The sequence below is a fragment of the Apteryx rowi genome, unplaced genomic scaffold (genome assembly GCF_003343035.1).
Source record: "Apteryx rowi isolate R43461 unplaced genomic scaffold, aptRow1 scaffold_103, whole genome shotgun sequence".
In the NCBI taxonomy this organism is placed as follows: domain Eukaryota; kingdom Metazoa; phylum Chordata; class Aves; order Apterygiformes; family Apterygidae; genus Apteryx; species Apteryx rowi.
The window spans coordinates 1832714-1850614 of NW_020447231.1; the positions used below are offsets into that span (position 1 = coordinate 1832714).

The following is a 17901-nucleotide window of genomic DNA, read 5'->3' on the forward strand; positions in this document are numbered from 1 at the left end:
TTCATTTTTGTCAGACAGGCGGATGGGCCTGAGGGGGAAAAATGGGGTCCAAGGCTGGTTCTGCTCCGTTTAGGATTTCCTCAGTTCTGCAGTTATATGCAGCCCTGCTTGTGTAAATAACTGATAACTGAATAAAACACTGCAGTTGATACATTTGATAAGTACCAAGACTTTTTATATGACTTTCAAGTAAGGACACTAACTGTTAAATGAATTGCTTTTTAAATAAAACACATAAGAGAATTTTTTAAATCCTTCATTGTTGCTTAAAATGTTTTAGTGCCTCATTAATTCTTGATTAGTCTGGTTGTTAAGAGGCCATTATTATGTGGTAATAAGGTATAGGAAATTACCTCTAAAACTGTAGTCATGTCACACAAAAGCGCTATAGTTAGCACCTCCTCAGGTGCTGAGACCAAGCGTGAATGGCAGAAATCAGGGGTTCACTGCCCAGTGGTGGGGCTCAGGGTGGTGATCTTGTGTGGGGTGGTGTTGGCTGGGGTGGCAGTCGTCCAGCACGGGGGCCTCACGGAGCAAAACAGTGGAGGGGACCTGACAAAATGTAACGGTCTCAGCAGCCTCCTGCACTCCAAGGGCTCTTGCCTTTGGCAGAGCACAGAAACTGCTGTAAAACAGTGGAATGAAATTAGTTTGCAATTACATTCATTTAAGTAATTTCAAGTATGCCTGAAGCTCACACAGATGAAAGTTCACTCCTTGCTATGCGATTTGTTAGGAAGAAAATGTCTTAGGAGATTTGGGGCTGGTCCAGCAGAATCCCCCAAACCAGCAACCTCCTTAGGTCATTAGTATTTCTTTTGAACCCCCTTAGAGCTCAGTACAAACACTGATCCTCATAGCACCTCTTGTAAAGCTGATCATTGCTATCCTTTTACAGATGGGAAAATGAACCGTAAGGGCTACTTTTATTGTGATTTCATGCAAAATTAATCTGCATTCTGAAGAAGAGACCTGCTTGAAAGTCCCAGATTACATATATTTATTTTCAGTGTGTATAATGCATTTTTCCCCTAAATCTCTTGGAGGTTGATGCTCTAATGCTCACAGTACATAGCTCCCGCTGCCTACATGGGGAGCTAACATGGTACCGCAGCATCACCTGTCTGCTAAGATTACAAAAGATGCTAATAATTAAAAACACCTACGTGTGCTCTCACTAGTACTTTATTTCTTGATGGATTTCTATCTTTGCCCAGCTGATGAGACACAGCCCTTGGGGGACTCAGTGCAGCTTGGCATCAGCACGGCTGTTGTCACTTTGCCAGTGTATAGGAGTGATGCTCCGTGCAGTGTGCCAGGGCCTGCTCGCGTACCTTTTTTTTTTGCCATGGCAGGTTTCTGAGGAAGTTCACACCTCAGGAGTGGTGGTCAGTGCAAAGCTGCTGGAGACCCCTGCTCTCAAGACACTCATGTTGTGCATGGACCCACAAAATGGGGTTATGGCCTAGGTTTCAGTCTGAGCTAGTCACTTTTGCTGTTAAATACCTAGACACTGACTTTAATGTGCTTTCACCCTAGCCTCCAACCTCACAGGGGCTTTTGGGGCCCCCAACACTGCTGTCCTCACTCCTTGGGCCATGTGTCACTGATTGGCCCTACTGCAGCAGCAACAGGTTGCTATTTTGACTTGTTATTTCAGCTGCCCCGGGAAGCAGAGTAGCTCAGGGCCCAAGGCAGAGACACCGTTGCGCCTTGTCCTTGGAGCCACTTCAGACCCAAGGGAGGGTCTTAAAGCCAATTTGGAGCTACCCCTGCTAGCTCTGACCAAGGACAGGCAGCTGCCTCGCTGCAGGCTGTGCTGTGGCTAATTTTGAGTGTGGCTAGCCCGCCTGCCCTGTAGCGTAGCCGTAGCTCCTCCAGCCCCAACTGGGCAACAGTCAGGAGCCAAAGCCACACAGGGCGCAAGCAGTGGACCCACTCCCCTGGTGTCAGAAGTGCTGGCACCTTAACCTAAGCTACTGTAGGCAGCATAGACACAGTCCTGGTGGTCTCAAACAGGGACACAGACGGCAAATACCAATGCTTCATACACTTGCTAAAACTGTATTCTTGCATATTTCATGAAAAGAGTTAGCAGTGGACCATCATGGCTTTTATGACAGCGACGGGATAAAAAGTCCACCAGAAAACATGTATTTAAAGGATTCTTCTCAGTGCAGTTTCAGATCTCACAAGAATTTATGGAATAGCAATTGCAGCCCAAACCAAAGACTACTAGGAGCTGCCAAAATGTGTGTAGTAAAGAATGTCAAGAGTTAACAGTCCCAGCACGAACGACAAAGTTTATTTAATCCTATTCTAAAGAAGCAAAAAAGTCCTTGTTAGGAATGAATGATCTTTCACATGTAGCTTAAAAGAATCAAATTTTGTTTTAAACCACCAAAATAGGTCAAATGTTAAGGGTTCTTTTGGAAGAAATTCAAACTGCCTAGTCCAATTTTATTTTTTATTTGTAACATTTTACAGATGAATAAATTCATTTTTTACTTTAAAATCTGCTTGCCCTGTTTCAGACAGGAATACATACTTGCCAGGGAATTACAGACTCTCAGATGTAGACGTATTCTGCTGTAGTAGCTCTATTGTGCTCTGATAGAATAGGTGGTATCATATATAAAAGGATACTGTTTCAGCACTTCTTCACCTTTCCACCTGGTCGTCATCTTCTTTCACTTAAAATTTCTTCTTAGGACAGGCTTCAGACATGAAGTACGGCCTGAACAGTGTAACATATCAGGTCACAGATATATCCCAAGGAATGCAGAGGGGTTCTAAGTCAGGACGTTGAGTTTCATTCTCCAGTTTTGGATCTGATTGAATAGTGGAATTTTGGAAAAATCAGTGCAGCTCTTTACCTTGGTTTCCTCTTTCCCATCGAATGAAAATAATGGTGTCTGTGTTTGCTTTTCACCTGATAGGGTCTTGGGAAATTTAGGTAGATGGAGATCTTTTGCTGGGAAAATAGTGTGGTAGAACACAGACTGATAATAAATTGATTTCTGTCTTGATATGATGGGTCCTATTATTTACCAGTCAATGATCCTGGATATACAGAGAGTAAATCCCTGCCCTTCAGTATGAACATATTCTACTATAAGGAAGAGCTGGAGAAAGTACCAGTGAGGAAATTATTACAGACCTTTTGTTCAATCTTGATTATTTCATAATACGGTTTTAAATTGCATTTAAGCTTCAAGCACACAAGACGTTTATGAAAATATTTAGTGAGGGCTGTTTGTTGCATCTCTTGAATAGTAAAAACATTTCTGCTGTTAGTGAGAGGATAATAGTACACTGAAAAATACAGAATGATTTTGTTAGACGAATAAAGACTTTGTTGGAGATATTTTAAAGGTTTCTGCAGCTTCTAGAAAGTTATTTATATATTTTAAAGGTCTTTATTGTCAGTCCCCTACATTTTTGCCTATTTTGTTCAGTATTCTCATCAGCTATCTCCACTGTCTTCAGAGCACTAAAAATATTTAAGTGCCTGATAAACCATGTGAAACTGAAGTCCTTTCTCTTATCAGTAAAATATCATATGACTTGAAGGTCATATAATGGGCTAAATTAATTGCTGATGAAACTCCATTGGCCTTACTAGAGTGACATGGATGATGAAGCTAACCCAATATATTTAATTTAGGAGATCTACTTTTGACCATTAACAATGTTAGTACTAAATTGAATTCTTTATAAGTCAAGTGCCATCTCCCACACATATATGACTTTTTAATAAATATTGCATAATATAGAGATAATATTTGCATATAATGTATTTACATATATACTAAGTTAACATTTTATTATTTGCAGGGTTTATTTTTATTTAAATATCAAAAAGATAAAATTATYTGTAGCTCTGTCCATATTAAGTACTGCATGCTTGCCACAGGATGACAGAACACATTTTATTTCCACACCCAAAAGTACTTCTGAAATACTAAAGACTGTTTAGGTTAGACTCAGTTTCACCGCAAATAATCACAAGGTCAATAATTCTTAAAGCCGTGTTTCTGAAGGGAGAGGACCCAGGTAGATCCCGTAGAATTCCACATAGAACCCAGATCCTAGGAACTGCAGAGTGCCTGATGATCATAAATTTCAAGCATACAAACCAGCCAACCAACCAGCTGCATAATGAGAAAGAAATCTGAGAAAGTGGTTTTTATTCTAACATAAATTTGTAAAAAAAATACCAAATTTCAGTCATGTAACAAGCTGAGAACCCATTTCATGCATGCTTCCATTCATATCTCTTGCAACATTGCTGTGGTATAGAAGCTTATTCCTATGGATGGCAGTCTGGCAGGTGATGAAAGAAAAAAAATTCATAGAAAGCATCAATTAACAACTAATGAGTGAGAAGAAATGAAAGAAGCTAGTGTGTTTTGTGAATGCAGTTCAAATTCTAACCAAGGCTAATTTCAGTACTTCGCAAGTTGAGTTAAGTTTACCTCTGAATTGGCATTAGTAATTGATATTTTATTTAATACAATTAAAAAATCATATAGGTCAACTCAAAAAAAGTAGTTGTGTTCATCTTCTCAGGAAAAAAAAAACTAGAAAAAAAACATTTGGGGCTAATGATTTCACTTAGCTTACCTCATTCCAGAAAGTGCTTGGGAGCCCTTTTTCTAGGCTTAGGTATAGGCATATTTCAAAATAATGTGTTTTTGAAAGAAAAAAATGAAAGTATAGCATTTCAGAAATGCTGAAACTAATGTTTTTACATAAAGATTAAACATTTATAGTTATTTGTGGGAAAGTATTTCTCAAATTCAGCAATTGTCAAGAATTTTGGCCAGTTCTAACACTGTGTTCTTGATGACTAAACTATTAGTCAAAAAAATCCACTCAGCTCTGAATGCCTTGCACAGGATTCTAGTTAGGACCTTGTCCACACTCGAGCCTTTGTGAATAATGGTTGTCGACATTTTCTCAAAATGACTCAATGTTTCCAAAGATTTAGGACAGCAGAAAACATTATCAAACATAATTTAGACTTTCAGATTAATTTTTTTACAAGATGGCTGTGGTAGTTAGCAGCTGGGTGGTAGAGTTTGGCTGCCAGTCAGACTAGAATTGTTTTTAATTCATTTTTATACGCTATTCCTGTTAGTTAAAAAAGGATATTTCTTTGGAAGTGACATTATGGCCCTGACATATGATTTTTGAATATGACTTTTTCTCACAAATTGCCAGCATGGTATTGCCAGCATGCCAGGCTGGTGTCCAGAAGAAAATTTAAGAGCAGTGATAAAATGAAAGAGGAAAATAAAAGGCCTTCTTGCAAACAGGAGTTTGTAATAGATATCCTGACACAATATGAATGATGAGAGATGGAAAATTCATAACAGTTTGTAGAAGTGCAACACACATTCTGCCTGTAGAAGACTGACCTATAACTCATAAGATAGTGTGTGTCAAGTGAGTTATGAGAGTTGTTCCCCGGTGTATATTTAAAAAGAGACATTAGAAAGGAGATACAGTGTGGTTTACTATTTGAGAGCTAACTTCATAATTTTGTCCAAAAAGTGCTTTTAAAGAAAAAATAGGTTTCTTATTTTTTCTGATATATGCCGCAGTCCAGGTGGTGCATTTCTGCGCAGTATGAGCAGGCTTTGAATGCAGCGAGCAAAGCCCTTCCCCTGGCTGAAGGAGTAGTTCRCAGCTGATTATTTCTGCTGTTACAATGCCCAAAGGAGATGGTTTCTGTGGAAGGGGAGCTTCCCAGTTTGGATCCTGGAAAGGGTTATCTCTGAGGGAAAGGAGCAGGGCGCAGCCAGGCAGGCTCAGTGCCAGCGACACCAGGGCAGCTGAGGGCTGCACGAGGGCAGCCCGGAGCGCACCCCTCCACCGGACCTGCACTGTGCAATCTAAATTAGCAAGACTCCGAGCGAGCAACCATCCCTTAAGTGCAGCTCCGTGGGAAGCAAAGCAATCGTCCGACCAGCGCGCCTGCAGGTTTCAAGGTGGTGGGAGAAGCTCCGTTTCTGAGGCACATATAGCAGTATCAATAAATACTTTCTATTAGTTTTATTTTTTTCCCTGAGGAACAGGCAGAGTAAAAAAAGGCAGCCCCCTGTGAGGGGCTGACTTAGAGACCGTCCTCGATAACGCTCTGCTGGGTGCAGATGATGGGGATCAAAACAAAAGCAGAGAGGAGGAAAGGAAGTATCTATCTTCTAATCTAGCTCCTAATCGCTTTGTTAGTGTCTTGCAAAAATTGTGCTGGCTGTGAAGGCAGTCCGTGCGGGAGCAGGGAAGCATTTGTGCCAGCCCATCGTAGCACCGACCCGACCCAGCGAACGAAGCCCTGAGCCCTGCTGGCTGCTCCATGCGGGGCTCCCGCGCTGACAGGGGCGCCCCAAAAAATCTATCATCGCAAGCAATGCCAAACAAAATTGCTCCCAGTACAGAGTGGGAAAGCCCTGTCTGGGCCAGTGCACCTTCTCTCCTCTTTTTTCCCAAGGGCGTCGGAGAGCCCTTGCTCTGAAGGTGGGCGCGCAAAGTGCTGCCCTTGCAAGGGCCAGTGATTCATTCATGCCATGCGGCAGGGCGCCCTGGGACGTTTTGGCTGATATTTTTCATTTTCTTTTGCAGTCTGTCTTGTAAGGAAAAACCTGCTTTTTCCTTATGCCTAGCTTGGCTGGAAATGAAAGGCACTGGGAAACTTGTCAGTGAACCTACTCATGGGAGAGATTTCAGCCTATTCCTGCAGAAATTTGAAGGCTGGAAATTTTGACACAAATCACAGCAAGCTCTGAGCCCTTACATATTTAAAATACAGAACGCTTCACAGCCCACTCTTCAGTATCAAATGGTGGCACATCAGTCTGGCCATACATGGGCTTTGAAGTCTTTTTGCCCCTTGTTTCTTTTTTTTTCCTCATGCCACACACTGAATTAATTATTTGACAGTATATTCTGACATCGTATTATTTCAGCAATAGTGGAATATAATGGCATGTAATTAGGAAATGGAATGTAATAGTGCTATGAAGATGATTTTGGCAATGAGATTTTTTTAATTAAAATTTCATTACTGCGAAAGTGTCATGCTATTGCCCTTTCCACTGTATGTGCAACAGTGTCTATGAGTGAAAGGGAAAAGATGGGCTGTCCATGGGGATGAATAACAGCCCTTGTGCTCTGGTCAGGGGTCCTGCTCAGGCATTGCTCTTCTTATACCATGAGAACCTATGAGGGCAGAGTATTTTTTAAAGAAGTTTACAGGAAGTGCTGATTTAACAGTGAAACTCTCTTCAGTTCTGCAGATTTTTTTAGTTTTGTTTTGTGATTTTTTTCTGTGAAGCATCTGGGGTTGTGATGAGTCTGTTGCAGAGCTGTCTGTTTTTTATATTTTAAGCCCATAAACCACATCTTTAAATGAAATGGTACGCTTGCTTTCACAGTAGCCAACTGGGTTCTTGTCAGTTTATTTGCTTGTTTTAATCATTTTCTCTCCATCTAGTCAAATAAACCTGTAAATTCAATGTGTACTCTGTGGAACCTTGTCCGAAACTATACTGTCTCCTTCCTGACAGGACCGACAGAAAGTATAATCACTTGCATTGTCCAGAGTACTGTTTACATAAAGGAGCAATAAATACCTGTTGAAATTTTTACTGGAGGCCTCCCAGGTGGATGGTTCATTTATTATTACAGACAGGGTTTCATTTACTTAGTTATTAAAAGAAGCAGGCCGCTACAGCCCATTTATAACTATATTAAAACTAAATGAGGCTATAAGTATTAAAGACGGGACTGAGTAAAATATATGTAATGGTTTTCCAGGAAATGACTAGGAAAAGTATTTAAAAGGAAATAGTGAAAACTTTGGGGGGTCCTGTCGTGTCTTTCACAGACGTGCTTCTACTGGCTGGAGCTCATTAGACTACAGAGGACATATAATTTCAATATGTTCTTGTGCCCACTACTCCATCCTTCAGCATCTTGACTGTATGCAGAGTAACTTGGTACCAGGTGCCAGGCAAGGGGCTCCACCATGCCCCCGAGCCAAAATCCAGAAGAGGATGGAGCTGCTCCAGCAGCACCAGGCTGTGAAGCAAAGACCTTGATGCTCGAGGTCTTATTTTGAAGATATCGCCAGAGGTCCTGTGCAGTCGGGCACTAAAACAGAATGAAGGTTGTTGATGGTCTTTGTGATGCTTTTCCAACACAAAGGACATTTCACTAGGCATATCCAGCTCTTTTTTGAATAAAGATAAATCAGGCCCTTGGTTGCCTGGGAACTAGTTCATGATTTTTTTATATCCAAGCTGGGCAAATAACGGACAGTCCCAATAAGAAAAGTTTAGTGTCCCAAAGTGGAAGAAATCGTTGACTAGAATTGATGGGGTAGAAAAATCTAGAAATAAGGATGAAAGTGAAAATTCAAGATTCTTTAAGCAGAGCTTATTAGGTTGCCCAAATGCTGCATTTCCACAATCAAGGAAAAACCTAACTTTGCTGAAAACTAACTCGGTTTCAGTGGTGAAATAAAAGTAGCAACTAGAATTGAAAGAGCAATCTATGCAATAGTGATGAAATAGGTAATACATGTAACATGAAAGGGGAAGATAACAATCAATCTAAAAGAGAAATTTTAAAATACTGAAGACTGATATGTGGAGTGGATATACGAATATAAGTGGATATGTGGGTATAAGGAGTGGAAGATGCCAGGGGAAAGTTCAAGGACAGTGAGAATAAGGGTGTTTTTAAAATATATAAAGAACAACAACAACAACAACAAAGAAATTCTAGCAACAGCCTCTTGTTAACTGGAAATATTAAAGCTGGATTCACTAAAGATACTAGATTCACTAAAAATAACACTAGATGCACTAAAAATGTTGTACTAGGAAAAACAGGATGACTAGTAGACAGACAGGAAGCTGAACAGTGTCTAGTAGGAATAAATTATTTAAAATTAGTTACCCCAGATACAAATATCCATTAGCCTGAGACCTTACCAGCTGCCTCGTAGCTATGAAGCTGGCTAGTAAAATCTGAGGACTGTGATACACCTTGAAATGTAGGATAAACCCCAGGAGGCAGCTAATGCTGTGCAATATGCCAAAAGGCCAAGAAAGAAAGTTTTAGTACGGCTAGCCTGGCACATATCCTAAACAAAGTGTGGGGGGAGCCCAAACAGGATCCCATTAATTCCATTAAGGAGCTGAAGGGTAAGAGCCTGATTATTGCCATTCAATATTCTACTTTCAAGAGAAGAAATATCGGTTCTTATCAACCACAGCTGATTTCATTCTGTGACGAGCTGGCAAGTTTGGATGATAAAGTTGCTAATGTAGTTGTAACAGACCTTTGTAAGGCATTTGGCTTTAAAAATGTATTGCATGCAATATCAATTAAGTGCAAACTAAAAAGTCCTAGCTCTTATCCAATTCTAAAAGTTATGCCAGTGAGGGATATGGGCCAAAGGAGCATTTTTTTAGCAGTTGCGCAGGGAGATCCAGCATTGTTAGCTACGACCTGGAAGGAAATGATATTCGCTGAAGGCAAAACTTTGTAGAGTATAGCGGAGCACGAAACAATGAGGATAGAACAGTTTACCAAATAGTCTGAATGGTTTGATAATTCAGCCTCATTTAAACAAAAGAGGCTTGGGGAAAAAAAAAAAAAAAATTTCTATCCAGAAACAAGGAAAGTCCTTCTTAATTCCCCCATTTGCAGAGGGGATTGTGTCCTGGAAAGCTGCAACTCTGAAAATGCTTCAGAAATGGAGGCAAACCAGCAAACAGAGGTCAGCACCCAGCGTGGTACCCTGGCAGAAAAGAGATATCCCAAGCCCCTGGCGCATGAGGCAGGGACGAGGGTGGCAGCTTCTGCACAGGGATGCGGGAGCTGCCACTTTTCCCATCACTGCTATGATACAAGATACTTCTCTTTTGTCACCGTGGGACCTGAGCAAAGTTTCAGAACCTCTAGCCTAAACTAGTTTTTCTTGCCTGACGAGTGAGATGTGAATAAATACTATTGCAGCCTCAGTTATGAGCATTGCTAAACGAACGGTCTGCATTTTACAGATGACTGCAGTCATCTGCAAGCGAGCAAGGGAATAAAAATGTGTGGGATGATGACTCCAGCGTGAGGACAGATGTTTGTAATGATGGGGAATAGGCAGAAAGAGGCTATTCATAAAAAAATAATCACCAACTCCAAGATCAGATTCTGCACCTTCAGCAGGGAGACCGAGCAGTGGCAATTTTGAGTCTCAGACGCATAAATTCCCCAAGATTTCTACCATGACAGCTGACACACAAGGCACRGCAGTGCAGTTCACTCACTCTTATTTCACTTCACATTTGAAATTAATATTTTGTAGATGGCAGCATCAGAAATTGCTAGGAAATCAGGAAAATAGAGTTGGTAAATAAGTGCTAATCACACCCAGAGAGCCTGGAACAAACGGAGGTGGGGAGGCAAGAAATGGATTGGAAAATTACACGCGGCTCATTCAAAACTTTTATTCCCCAAATGTGTTTCCTCCTGTCACACAGAGCATGATTAGCCATGAAACTTTGGTAAGCCCTCAGAGTGATTGGACTACTTAGGCTGGTGCTTAGGAGTGAGCCAGTAAGTAGCTCATCATTCTTCCCTCTCTCTGAGTATATATGCATTTTTATGTGGCTTCCTTGCTCTGCAAGTGGGCTCACACTAGTTGGTTTCTCCTTTTTTTCTGAAGAATTTCTCTCCCCTTTAATGAGGTAGTCTGGTTCCTTCTGCTCAAAACACTATTCTCGTGGGACCACTGTGGACTGTGTGGAAGTGAGTAGGCTTTCTGGCCACCCTGCCAAGAAGTTAGACATTTCAGCATATGATTTGACTMTATTTGTTTTCCCTTTCTTTACTTCCGTTTGATTTCTGGTTCTGCTTTCTGTGCCAGTCACTTGAGCACCAGCCGCTTTAGCAGTAATGACACATACAAGGAAAAGCTGTGGTTCCCATCACTGAGAGTTTGTATGAAGCTCAGGAAGGAACCAGACTCACCTTTGGGGTATGACACTTCTGGCCACAATCAGCGGGTGTTTGGCAATTCCCTAAAGGCTGGCAGGTTTTCTTTTCTATTTGTGCTTGCATCCAGAGTCAGCCGGCTAACCCAGGGCMTGCAGGCCCATATTTCAGATGCATGCGGTGTCCAAGGTAAAGCAGTCACATATTTTCTCCTCTCCCCTCTTCCATGAGGAACAGAGGGCAAGATGAAGGGAGGAGGGACAAACCTGTCGTGCAAATCGTGGTTCTGTTGTGCACAGGCACTTGCGAGGGCAGCTGCCAGGACGGTGCCCGCTACAGTGGAAGCCCTATTTCAGCTGCTGCTAATATGCGAGAGTAATCGCTGCATTGCTCAGAGAGGACTGCCTTGCATTTCTAATGAGATCATCAGTGTGATGGGGATTTAGCAGAGCATTTAGCATGTTTAAATGGTTTTGAAGAGTGGTGTAGACCATCTTAGATGGATTCAAGCCAAGGACAGAAAACTTTCCTTTCAGAGCATCTATTTTTTATTGGAATTGCTAATTCTATTTCTACAGACTGAGTCCGTTTTTCAGGCATTTAAATTCTACGCTCCAGAATTAAGTCTCACATTGATATATATATACTTAATTCCAACATTTAGTACATTAATATTTCACCAACTTGATTTTAATGGCCCTTCTTATTCAGTTTTTAATTAGATTTGACAATATTCTGTATAATCATGTTCTCCTACATGTCTCTATGTAGTGGAACAAACTGTTTGTTGAGGTTTTTTTAAAACTTAAACATCGTATAGTCAAACTGAATTTTAGATGCAGTGCTTGCTTAAGTATTACAAGCCTGCTAAAAGCTCTATTACAGCATTTATAAAATAACCTCTTGATCTAGTGGTTTACCTCTGTCCATAAGCCTCTGACTTTATTTCATATAAAACAGGAAAAATGCTACATTTTTCAGACTATATAAATGCATGGACTTTTTTGAAGTGAAAGATTTGCATCAGTTATGACACCAAAGTGAAAGATAATTTCAGCAATCAGAATCCAATTAATTAAAAATTACAGCTCTATAAAAACAGCTACTCCTACATTTAGAATTAGTAAGCAAAGCTACTTGAAATACCTGTTTCAGTTTTTGATAAGTAGCAAATGTAACTGGCCATCTGTTATGTGCAGGTAACCAAGATAATAACAATAACATTTGTTTCGCTTTTCCTTTTTTTCCCTTCTTTTGAGGAAGGAAAAGTGTCCATCTGTTTCTTATGAAGTCTCCGTACTTCTTACCAGGCATATTTTTGCTTTTATTTATCTTTTAAAAAGAAGCCAAAGACATACCCAGAGGCTGAAGATACATTTGTCACATTAGTGCCCAAGTCCTGTTATCTACATCTCATGAGCGCTCCTAGCTGAAATAATCCCAGTAACATAACAGGAGGGTTTGCATAAGAAAGGCAGGTTCCTGCCTGGCATTCTCTCTCGTTTTGCTGGCAGCAGAGTTAAAGGTCTTGCACAGCCTTGTGTTTCCAAGAAGGCTTGGTTTTGTTTTCCAACAGTGTGAAGCACACCCTGTATCAGAGCATCAGTTGTGACTTTAAACAACTGCAGCCACTCTGAGGGCCTTCCAGCATGGCCCTGCTTAGAAGAATATTTTCATTCTAAGTTTGTGGTAATGTTGAGATTAATGTTCTTGAAAGTCCACTATGCATTCAGGGCAAAGAAAACAAAGCGTCAATATTATGTATTAAAAAATAAGATAATTTGCCCCCAAACAGTCTCATTCAGGTGAAACAGTGGTGGTATAAACTTGAATGAGCACTTAGTTGTCTGACTTTCATGCTTCCTCACAGCTCTTTGCTCTGTAGGGTTCCTCTTCAGCTAAAATCAAAGTATTTTTCCACTAATAAGATCACTTCCCTACATAGAGAGCAGAAATCATGAAAGTCCTCAATAAACACTGTATTTTGTCTGAGATACTGCCTTTTTAATGTCTCGCATGAAAATGGAATAGACTCAGTCAGATTAACACTCATGAGTTTTTTCTTAACATTCACGAGATCTTTCACAAATTGCAAAGATGGAGATTTCTGTAATTATTTCAATGACAATTGCATCATACATAGATTTGTGCCCCAGGCTTGCAAACCAGAATCATCTTCTCTCCTAAAGCATTAGTGTTAATGATTTAATTAATATCAATATTTTTCCTTTCCCATCTCAAATTGTTGTTGTTGTTCTAAATATCAAAGATATCTTGAAGAACATATCTAGTACAGTAGCTTAGACTACCAGAGAGGTATGAGAAGGTTTTCCAGCTCATTCTTTTAACCTCTCTTAAAAATCTTCAGGGCTGCTTCTCTTTTCCTTTGATTTACAAGCCAGAAGGGAATCTGCCTAATCACAAAACAAAACCACAGAAGCATTTTTGAGAGTTTAACTTTTTAATAAATAATTTGTGGGGTGAAAGAAAGAGTTCATAAAGCCCAGAAATATATCGGAAATTAATGTAAAATGTAAGTGTGGGGCCTGCTTCTTCTTTCATGTGTACCAGCAGATGTCAAGGATGACTCCCGGCCATAACGGGGTCTTCACATCCTTGGTGTTAATGAAAGGTAAATCAAACTCTTGCTGAAATCCTTTGGCAGATCTCAGACCTTTCAAGAACTGGACATTACTCCCAATCTTGCCACATACCCAGAAAGAGACTAGGCATTCTCCCAAGTAGGGCTGTACTGGATGGGTCTCAGGCTGGCTCCAGATGTTAAAAGTTGCAACTGATTCCCAAACTGGCTGTTGAAAGCCACCCCCCAAGACATCGCACCATTTACATCTCTTCCCTCAGCACCTCCTTCTTCTCCAACTCTTTCCGATCCAAGAGTCTCTGACCTGGGCCCTGGCCCTATCGTCACATTCAAAATTATTGCTTTAATGCTATTTCCCGGAGAGGAAATTAGAGGACTTTGTGCCCTCCCCTGAACCCCAGCTCAACCTGAAGATTATCCTTTCCTGGGACTTGGCTTTCCAACAGCAACAATGACAAATCAGGATAAAAGACAGACAGCCAAAGCAGCTAAGCTGCGAGTCCCGGCTTAACCATTCCAGCTGAGCACGGTGGTTCCCAGGGCGGCCAGCAGCAACCCCCCATGCCTGATCCCAGCTATTTTGAGCTGGCACATCTCCCATGCCTCCACATGCCGGGGTCAGCCACAGGCACAGGGTTTCTCCGCAGGGTCCTGTACAGCCTCCGGCAGCCTGCCAGACCAACACAGCAAACAGCCCGCAGAGGAAAGATGTCACGCTTTTGGAGAAATGATGTAAGAGATTTGGACGTGCAGTCACATTGAAATTAGATACCTCTGTCCTCTAGAAGGCTTTCTGTCTATTTTCCCTTATATTTAAGTAGTCCCTTATCCCCGCTGCTTTTCCACAGTGACTGGCAGAGCACCCCTGCTTGAAACCTCTTAATTGGTTGCAGGAGAAAGAAACCAGCTGGCTTGCTGAAGCATTTCTCAATAGCCCAAGCTCATCCTCATTTCCTTTCATTACATCTCTACCTGTTACGTCCTTCAAGGATAAAGGAAAAAATGCATTAATTAGCATGTGACCAGCACTCCTGTCCAGGCCTTCCACCCTCTGCGGCCTCAGTGGCCTCGCAGAGATTTCACTACAAAGACCCTACACAAGTAGGGTCTGCAAAATAACTTCCTTACAACTGAGGTCTGTACACATTCACGTGCTGAAGACCTGTGATGTGGGTTTTTCAGAGTCACCTTGAGTACTACTTTCTTTTTGGGGGTTTTGTTTACAAATTTGCATTTACTTATCTTTCTACCTGTGCCTGAATGCATCAAAGCTTAACCATTTCAAAAACTCTTAAAGCCCGTAGACACTGTAATTTACTGGCCTAGATTTTGCGTATTCTGAAAAAGGTGTTATAGAAAATGGCAAGGGCAAGGGTTGGGCAGAGCTGAAAAGGCTGTGTTTGCACATTAGCTTGTATGTGTTTGACTGTCCATCRTTGTACTAGTTTGCCAGAATATATAAAGAAATCCCGTTCTGAACAGGGTTTGATTTAAACATGATCTGAAGTGCTTTGTTAACAGAGGAGGTACCAAAGCTCATTCTTTGCTGAATCTAAGCCAAAGTGCTTTTCAGATAAATTAGAAATTAATGTAATGTCTCTTGTGAGCTGAGTATTTTTCTTCTCTTCCGTCCTCCCTCTTTTCAAGCAGGGTCTGCTGGTACAGTTACGGACTTTTAGCCATTATCGTTGTCACAGTGGAAGTGAGTTGTCAAGGCGAAGCGTTCCTCAAAAGCGTCCAGACTTAAAATTCATCTGATTTCCTTAAGATGCATGTTCCAAACTGGAATCCCTGTAATGCAAATACTTCCTCCTAATCAAGGGTGGGTTTCTACCTGGGGTTTGAAAGCTGCCAGGTGTCCAAAGGGCCTCCCAGCTCTCCAGAACTGCTGGCGGGTGACACTAATGTCACTGGTGGCAGTATGTCCTGCTCTGGCTGTAGCTCTGCAGATTGAGGCTGATGGTCTGACTTGGCCGTGAACCAGGGAAGACTTCTAAGCACTGCAGCTATTCCTGCACAATAGAGAAACAGATACTGTCTTTGCAAGGTAGACATCTGGCAAGCTGTCCTAACCTAATGTGTACTTGTGACAAAGGCATGGATTGTGTGGGCTAGATCCACCTCTAGGGAAAAAGGAAGGGAAGGGAAGGGAAGGGAAGGGAAGGGGGAAAGAGAAGGAAGGAAGGAAGGAAGGAAAAGAAAGAAAGAAAGAAAAGAAAAAAGAAAAGAAAAGAAAAGAAAAGAAAAGAAAAGAAAAGAAAAGAAAAGAAAAGAAAAGAAAAGAAAAAAGAAAGTTAGTTTTATGATGACCTGCTTTCCTCTGTTGCCACAGCGTTGTTTGCACACTCACAGTAGTTCCAGAGAGGGCCAAGAGCTGCGAGCCGGCAGGCTGTGCTTTCCTTGGAAAGCAACAGCTCTAAAATGAGAAACAGACAAGAAAAATAAATACAGGGCAAAAACATGCAAGCAGGGAGATCTTGATAGGCCAGCACTGTTGTTTCTTGTCTCTCTTGTGTGGATGATTCTCATTTATGTTTTTTGTGTCTTATCTTAACTCAACTTCACTCTTCCATAAAATCTGAAGACTTCAAAGAGTCATAGTAGCATCTATTCCTGGGCTCATAATCCACATTATTTTATGTTGATGCAAAAGGCCAGGGCAATCTGATAAATAGAGAGCTATGTAGAACATTGTTTTTCAACTTCAATTTAGGAGAAGAGCTAAAGTGCTAAATCTTAAACAACATGCTTAACTAACATATCACTAACAGAAATTCAAACACTTAAAATCAGAGTAGACAGTGACATCATAAGTGCAATGCTCGTCGCATAATGAGCAAATCTTTCTCTGGTTAACTAACTATCAGTGCAGATTTCATCACATTTAATTACATAATCCCCAAACCCAAATCTAAGCTTTCTATTTTCCAACACTTTCTTCTCAGGGATGCCCTAAACAGATCTAACTAGTTGTTCATGAATACTTATAATATTGCCAGTTCTAAAATGTCCCTCAGAAGTGACAGAATCCAAAGGCAATGTGGATCTTACAATGTTTATGGGAAGCTTTACCTCTCTGACGTAGTCTAGCTCTTAGGAGAAAATGCYCTCTTGTTGGTACCTCTCCTACTTGGCTGCATTGATTGGATGACAGGGTATTTTGCCAATGAGTTTTTTCCTGCCTGCAGGCATATTTCCCATTAAAACATGGGGGAGACTCATTGTGAGATAGTCATGTCTCTGCAACTCGATGAGTTTCCTGTATGCTTTTTATACTTGGAGTGTCTGAGCTGCAACCAGATTTTGCTGAACTTGATGTGCTGATATGTTTTACAGAGGAAAAATCTTAGCGTAAGTGGCAGTAAACACAGAAAAAAAAGCAAGATGTGATTCTTTAGGAGATGAACTAGCAGGAATTTCTGCTCGGACCCCCGATCCTGTTCTTACTGTCCTACCTTCCCCTAAAAGTGCTGTGGGGAAATATGGAAGCAGCTGGGACTTGGCGACAGGCAGTAACTGTACTAATAGCTGTGTGCGGTGCCAACAGCAATGACTCTTAGGGGAGGGCGGTGAGTCTCTGTGCTCTTTTCAGACATGGCATTCTTCTAAGAAACACACACCATGTAGCCCATTTAGGAATCACACTTTTCAGGCACACTCTTAGAAGATGTAGGCACAAGTACAAGGAGGCGGTTTGAAATTACTACATATGTCTTCTTGATATATTTACACTCCAGGGACCACCCACGTCATAGAATGTGTTTAAATTGTTCACCAAGATTTCTTCTTGGAGTCGACACTGAATTACAGATTCTCTTTTCCCAGAACACAAGAAAAATTAGCAACTTTTTGAATGATTATTATTACAGAGGCATTTTTTAAAAATAGGTCCCATGTTTTAAGACCTTTCAAGCACTGGGGGAAATCTTTGCACCTCTTCAACGCCTTTCACTGCTGGTTACTTAACCCTAGCTTGTAAAAAATGCATAGAGGTAAAAACAAACGCCTCTTTTTTTGTGAGCCAATTTAAGTAAGTTGAGGAAGGGATATGGAAAGGGAGGATGAAATACCCATTAGAAAAGATGCATTATTTTCTATGTTTATATGACAGTGAACTCCTTGTGGATACTCCTGTGCACTGACACAATATATTTTAGTTTTAATTGTTTCAGTCAATGTCAATTTTACATCAAACATGCAATAAGGTAAAAACAGCCTTTGGGAAATATCAGTGAATCTTATTTCATGCTGCAGTACTGCCTGTGTAAATATCTACTTCTGTTTTGGAAGTTCAA

General features: G+C 41.0%; 1 protein-coding gene across 1 annotated transcript in view; it reads left to right on the top strand.

Moving 5' to 3' along the window:
• Positions 1-17901, top strand: part of AFF3 (AF4/FMR2 family member 3) — a 371463-nt gene that overhangs the window by 261370 nt on the left and 92192 nt on the right. The window lies entirely within an intron of this gene.